Source organism: Prionailurus viverrinus, chromosome A1 (assembly GCF_022837055.1).
Source record: "Prionailurus viverrinus isolate Anna chromosome A1, UM_Priviv_1.0, whole genome shotgun sequence".
Taxonomy (NCBI): Eukaryota; Metazoa; Chordata; class Mammalia; order Carnivora; family Felidae; genus Prionailurus; species Prionailurus viverrinus.
Genome location: NC_062561.1, coordinates 199,308,577 through 199,316,031, shown reverse-complemented (window position 1 = coordinate 199,316,031; position 7,455 = coordinate 199,308,577). Strand labels below are relative to the sequence as shown.

At 40.1% G+C, this 7,455-nt stretch overlaps 1 long non-coding RNA gene across 1 annotated transcript; it reads left to right on the top strand.

The window, feature by feature from the left end:
* Positions 1-547: 547 nt before the first annotated feature.
* LOC125167618 (uncharacterized) lies at positions 548-1,623 on the top strand. Its single transcript, XR_007152860.1, has 2 exons — positions 548-624; positions 1,296-1,623. It is a non-coding gene; the product is annotated as an uncharacterized LOC125167618 (long non-coding RNA).
* The last annotated feature ends 5,832 nt before the right edge of the window (positions 1,624-7,455 follow it).

Here is a 7,455-nt window from a genome sequence, read left to right as displayed (position 1 = left end):
AAAGAAAGAAAGAAAGAAAGAAAGAAAGAAAGAAAGAAAGAAAAAGAAAGGAAGGAAGGAAGAAAGGAAGGAAGGAAGAAAAGAAAGAGAGGAGTGCAAGTTTTGGCCAGAATTGATACAGAATTATAGTCACTATCCTTAGAAGAATCCCTCAAGGCTACTCAGTGCAGGACCCATATAATAACTACCAAGAAAATAGAGAGTTGTAGGAAATAGACCCCGGACTCTTCAGAAGTTTGTAATCTCATTTGGCAAAATGAATATATGCCTAGGAAAATTCATGATAACAACAAACAGCATTGGTTTTGTTCAATCAAAACAGTATTTTAGTAAGTCTTGAAGTGGTCGACAGCATTTCAAAAATCTTATTTTACCTAAAAATATACATTTCCAACGTATTTTGAAACGTCAAGGTTATGCTAATAGTAAGCTAGGATTTCACATGAAAAATATAAGCAACAACTGCCTAGTAGTAGCTGCCCGTCCAAATGGAGTTCAGACATTTCAGACAGCCCCATCTCTCCATTATGATGAAAGTGGCCCACTCCATTACCAGCTTGCCTCTTACAAGTTAACATGTCTGCAATCCCTTAACCAGGCGAGTAGATCAGATATACATCAAAGGTAAACCTGAGATAGGAGTCAATGTGGGGAGTCTCTTGAAAGAAGCGAAGGGTACAGCGTTCTTTGAAAAAATTCAACAGGAAATAGAATGGGCAACTTATCCAAGGCTCTCTGCTTGAGAAAACATTTGAAATTGAGAAAATGTGCCATGTCTTTAGGGAAATAATGAGAAAAATTATGTTGAAATGCCCATTATGTATTTAGGAAACAGTAATACATAAGGGTGGAAGGTTAGGCAGAGGCTAGCTTTCTGGGGGAAAATATAGGTCCAAGTAAGGAGAGTAGACTGTATTCTGTGAGCAGTGTAAACCTAGTGAAAATTTGAACAGGGCGAATTATATGAATGACCATGCATCACACTCTTCCTATGATTATCTTTTACTTCTTGGTAAAAAAGAAAATCTAGCATTGCTATGTTGAATGGAAAGGTATCAAAATGGGAATGAGTTAAGGGATGAAAGATTCTTTGTTGAAAAACTTCACAGAACACCTCTTTGAATAATTAAGATACAGAGGAAAGGGGGGTGACGGGCGGGAAAAGAGATGGGTATAGAGGGAATTGCAAAGCGGCTCCCTTTCTCAGGGGTACATTGGGAAGATGAGAGAATGTGAAGCAATACCCAGTTTCTTTATGATACTAACCTCCTTTTTTTTTAATCTCTTCTCTTTAGGGAATTTGGTCCTCATATTAAATTTGATAAATATGGAAAATGTGACTAATAAGTAATGGAGTCCTACACTTGCTTATTCGTTTCACTACTTGATTCTGAAAATTATTTCTTTCGGAATGTGAGGGCATGTAATAAACAACACGTCTGTGCTACAGCCAAATTTGGAACAAAACTGAAAACAAAGGAATCAAGTTAATGGAGAACCAAGTGTCACATTTATTACAATTAAGCATAATAATGAAAGAGGTGGTAGACATTTATCTCTGTGTACTGATTGTTTAAAATGAGCTTTCAAAAAAATAATAAAAATAAATAAAATGAGCTTTCATTTTGCTTGGGTCTAAGGTCCATCATCAAATGGTATTCCTAACGCGCTCCTGAATTAACTCACCCCAAATTTCAGGTTCACCTGCAAGATCTTACTGTGCCCCATTAATCTCACCTGAACAATGAGTGAATACACATCACACACACACACACACACACACACACACACACACACACACACACACACACAAATAGCTATTTGAGCCTTTCTACTTCATACTCATGAATGAAGTTCACTTTAATTAGAGGGAAAAAAATGCTCGTGTGCTAAGAGAAGGAGGGAGAAGGAGCACCAAGAACTTCTGGGGGGGTAAGTATGTTTTTGAGAGGAAGAATGGATATCATACGACCCCTGAGTTGTAGCAATTTTAATCCTTACTCCATTCTGTTGTCCCTATTCCATCAGTCAATAAATTCTTTTTTCTTTTTGGTTTAATCCATCTTACAAGCTGTCACTTATAGCTGAAAGATCTTGACTAACACAGGGAGATGAAGCCCTTACTGTATTTGAGGCTGAGGGAATGAAAAAGAACAGTGATCAGCCTTCGGCTTCTGTGCGCTCTGTGCCATTACCTATTGCTGCCACTAGATGTCAGCCTCACTCTTCTACCTTAAACCTACCAGTTGTTCCTCAACCGGAAGGGTCCGCACAGCTCTGCTTTCTCCGTCACCTTTCCAGCTAATACACAGCTCAGTTCTGCTGGCAACAGGGCCTTTGGCATCTTACATCATCCTTCCTCCCTTCCCCGGGACCCCTGGTCAGGAGGGCCCATTAGGGTGACTCTCTTTGGAGCTGTGGAAATAGTTTCTGGTCTTTCTGTTTACTCAAAGTAAAGAAATCTCCTAAGATACAGATCTCTTGTTAATTTTGAACATATTGTGTAATTTAACATCGTTTTGTTATTTCACCTTTCCATCTCTGCTTTCAAAAATAATAAAAAGCAGACCAAAGAAATGGAACAGGAGAACAATAAATGTATTTATTTAATGAATAAAAATTAAGAAATGGAAATTAATTACCCTCTAGGCAGAAGAGCCAGAGTGAGACAAGTTTGGTAAGAGAAACAAGATGTGGACATAGTTATTTCCTGCTAGCCTGGCCATCTGATCCTGACATGCTACATTTAGGTAGTAACCATCTTAAAGAATGTAGGTATAACCTTAAGTCATAGAGACTTTTGCTTAGCTGATAAATCTTTTTCTAGATTTATGGGCACTACAAGATAGCAGCTAAGAATCAGGCAGAGGCTCTCTTTCAGCTCTAATGGGTACCTTTATCCTCTGGCCTTTTCCACCCAAGGGAGCTCTGCAGAGGGGCCCTTGTTCCATCAGACAACTGTGATTTCAACTGAAAGGAAGATTCTGAGTCATAGAGGAAACGAGGTCGAGGACAGACACTGTGTTAAACATTTCACAGTTTCCTCTTCTTATTGAAGTTAAATTCAACCTAAAATGATGAATTGCATCTAAGTTCCAATGAGGTATGCTTTATTTCTTTCTAAATTCACTGATGTAAACCAGATGATTTCTCCCCAATGCTGGATGAATTCTGTTGTTACTCTACCTGTGACTAATGACGTGGAATCTTAAAACCATTAATTTAGTAATTACTTGTGGAGTAGTTCTTATTCTGCAAGGGACCGAACTTGAGGCCAGTAGAGGCAAACAAACAAGGTAGGCGAGATCCTGTTCTTGTGGAACCCACATCCCAGTGATGAGAGATGAGTAATATACAAATTAAGGAACAGGAAATATCAGGTAACAATGAATTCTGTGATGAAAATGAATAAAACAAGGTCATATAATAACAAGTGAGGCATAGGAGTTCAACAGGTAGACACTAAATGAATGTTTGAGACCATAAACCCCTAGACGCAGACTCTAAGTGAAGTCACGAGAAGGAAAGTTTGTAATAGGAACTAATAAGAAGAGGGATTCGTGGAGAAAAGACCAGCTAAAGAAGAAAAAAACAGATTCAAGAGTTTTGTAATTCTAGCTTACATAGAATTCAGCGCAAATCAAGTCGTGTGGTCTAATCGCAGAAGACATGGGCTACAGCCTGAATGATTTACATGTTGAATGCTTCAAGGAAAAAGCAGCCATTTAACGTAATCCTGGAATTGGAGAAAATGGAATCCTTCAATAGGCTTGATGTTGCCTGCGGCCATCTCTAGCTCTTCTCTCTGCAGCCATTGTTTCCCTGGCTTTCCCAGAATGGCTCCTTGTCATCATTCAGGTGTCTGCCCTCAGCATTCAGATCCTCAGAAGCCTTCTCTAATCACTCAATGCAATTTGTTCCCTATTTCCATACTACTCACTATTCCAACACCATGATACAGTTTCTTTGAAATACTTGTCAAAATATGAAATCATCTTTCTATATTATTTATTAGTTTCCTTATTTTACTATATAAGAAAATAAGTTCTAAGAAGTAGAGTCTTTGTCTGCCTTATTTATCTCTGTATCTCCAGTGAGGATAATAGTGACTGGAATAGCAAGCAGAAAAGGTGAGTTTGATTATGACTCGTGTTTCACTGTTATTAAGTAATGTAACATTAATATGTCGGGGTATGGAGGACTGAAGGGATTATATACTGTAAAGGAATCATTAAAGAAGTTGATCTGTATCATTTGGGGAGAAAAGACTTTGAGTAGTTCCTCCAAAGCTGCCTTTGCAAATCTGGAGGGATACACTTGGAAAGAGAAAGCAGATTCATTCTATTAGACTCCACTATAAAGAACTAGAAAGTCATATAGAAGTGGAGTTCTATTCAATATGATCAAGAACTCCTGAGCAGTCCAAACAGAAGAAAAATTCAATGATCTTTGATAACAAATCTTTATATTGGACATCATGACTTTATATGAAATTGGAGTAAATTCTTAGTTCTCAGTGTTGAAGAAAACTCTAACATCTCGTTAGATGTTATCTAATGTTTGTAAAATAATAACTATGGAGAATTCAGTTTGAAGAAAATTGAGTTAGAGTAATGCAGAAATTTTAATAGAGGCTTTAAGAAAATAAAGTTCATTGTGGATCTTCCCAAAAGAAATAGTGTTCCCTTTGGCACTGAGCACAGTAGACACGATTTTGTCAATAGGAGCTGGAAACTCCATGTGTGTGTAAAATCTAAATCCAGATAGCATGAGATAACCTAGGAGCAACGTGAACCAACAGGAAAAAGAGTTGCTACTTTTCATTCACACCATCTTGTCCCATAATCAAAACTATCTGACCTCATCAATTCAAAGGAAATTAAAGAGAACCAAAGCACAGGATCCTTGGATGTGATAACTCCCTGTTCCCATGAGAAGCAAGGAACAAGGTCCTGCCAGACACAAGATCGAAATGCAAATAGCCAGATCTCTATGTCACTGTGCCCCAGTGCACAAAAGGGCATGAACACAGTGAGGGCTACATAGAAGGAGGAGGAGGAGGAGGAGGAGGAGGAGGAGGAGGAGGGAGGAAGAGGAGAAGGGAAGGAGAAAGAGAAGGAGAAAAAAAGAGAAAAAGAAGGAGGAGGAGGAGAAAGGAGGAGGGGAGAAGCAGAAGCAGGAGAAGGAGGAGGAGGGGAAAGGAGGAGGGAGAGAGGGGGACAAAGGAGGAGGAGGAGGAGAGGGAGGAGAGGGAGATGGAGAAAAAGAGCTAGGATGTGAAGGAGCCACACAGGGAAGGGAGAGGAGGGCAGACAAGAGGCAAGAACTGGTCCTCCCAAATCTAGGTCATTGATTTTAAAACTATCCCAAGAAGGCCTTAAGGGTATTGGGTGGAGCCTGGGATGGATGCCAAGAAGGATGGAGTCGGGGGATTAGAAATGGGCTGATGCAGCAATTAGGAGGAAAATACAGAATTAAATAGTAGAGTCCCAAGTGCTTCTCACCTACCTCCAATCCTCAGCTCTATTTATCAGTTGTACATATTAGTGTTTCAAGGAAGGGTTTTACTTGAAAACCTGAAACCCCAACTAGGCTAACGTCACTAGATGTGAGAGAAGCAGAAAGCATAAAGTAGGAAAGGGACTGTCACAGCATTGCACCTTGGCTAGATGAGGATGAGGGGACAGAGAAGGAACCCTTGTCCCTTGACTCTAGAGGTTCCCTGTCCCCCCTGGAACCCTCCTTCCTTCCATCTGATCCTCACACATGAAAAGGCCATGTACTCTGAGCACTCAGCTCCTTCTGCCTGCTCATTTAAACATTAGCTGCTGTTCCTAACTGCTCTGATTTTATCAGCTTCACTCCTATTATTCCAATTTCCAACTTGTCTTTGATTTGTCTTAGATTTACAGTTAAAGGCCATACACCAGAGTGATTAAAAAACCTGAAACTAGGTATGTCTCAAAGTCCCTGTTGCCTCAGCTAAATACCAGGACAAATAACCACACAGATCATAAGATAATTTTAAGTCAGATAGTGCATATACCAGGTGTAACAACAGTTCTAGCACATAGCAAGTACACATGTGGTTAATTTTCTTATTGTACCTTTCCCTTCCTACAGCCATTATTCTATACCTGGATTACTGCCCAGCCATGGTGCTGGCTTGCTTAGTTCCCTCCAGCTAACTGACCCAGAAACTCTTTATTCAGGTCCTGATCCAAATGAATTCTACCACTGTTCACTAACCTTCTAATGGGTCACCTTTCTCTTCCCTGTGATTCCTTAAATCCACTGGGGAAAGAGCCCTAATATTCTCAAATTTTTGTCTCGTTTTATGTTTTTCTGCATTAGTCCTACCTTGCCTTCCCTAACATGGAGCCATGGTCATAGTCTGACAAGGCCTCAAGTTTCCCCTCCCCTTACAGGAAAGTCAGGAGGAATAAAGAAACTTCCCTGAGCCTAAAGGGACTGCTTTTTGTCTTCTTGGCCTTCATCTTTCACCTTCAAAGGATCCTCCCTCTATAATTCATGGCTCATTGTACAACTTAAAATTTTCTTCTTCCTGTAAGCAGCTGTCCAAACCAAAGCAACCCATGTCTGATCATTTTATCTCACTTTTCCTGAACTTTTTAAATCCAAAGAACTCTTTTTTTCACCAATCTTTTATCTGCTTTACATCTGGATACACCCTTGAGGATTATTATGTCAGCCCCACCCCTGAGAAATTAATTTGACATTTTGCCCACTAGCCATAGCCTCCGTAAACAATTGTTCATATTTCCTACACCTACTGCTACTACTAAGTTCACATGTATTCTGAACTGTGACCTCTAAATTCGTAACTGCTCACATCTTACATAGTCTATCAGAACCTTCTTGAACACTTGACTTTCTTCCGGGCCTATGTCCCTCTTTATGGTTCCCCTCCAGTCTCTGACGTACACACTTCCTATCCAGAAAGTCATCTTTTTTTTTTTTCATTTCTCACTCAGTGTTGTAACATATTTTGGGAGACAAAATCTAGTGCTGCAAAAATCTAGTGCTAGTGTTGTTCAGTGGCCATTAATTTTTTTTTAATTTTTTTTGTAATGTTTTTATTTTTGAGACAGAGAGAGACAGAGCATGAGCAGGGGAGGTGCAGAGAGGGAGGGAGACACAGAATCCGAAGCAAGCTCTAGGCTCTGAGCTGTCAGCACAGAGCCTGACGTGGGGCTCAAACTCACAGACTGTGAGATCATGACCTGAGCCGAAGTCGGACGCTTAACCGACTGGACCACCCAGGTGCCCCAGTGGCCATTAATTTTTATATCCATTGTTGACTGTCTGACATTCTCCCATTGACGTCTGTACCAAGCCTCTCCATCCTTCTCCAGCTTCCAGACCAACACAGTTTTTTCTGCAAACGGTAACCCCAGAATTTAACAGTCTGAGCCAACCTTACAATGGGTACCC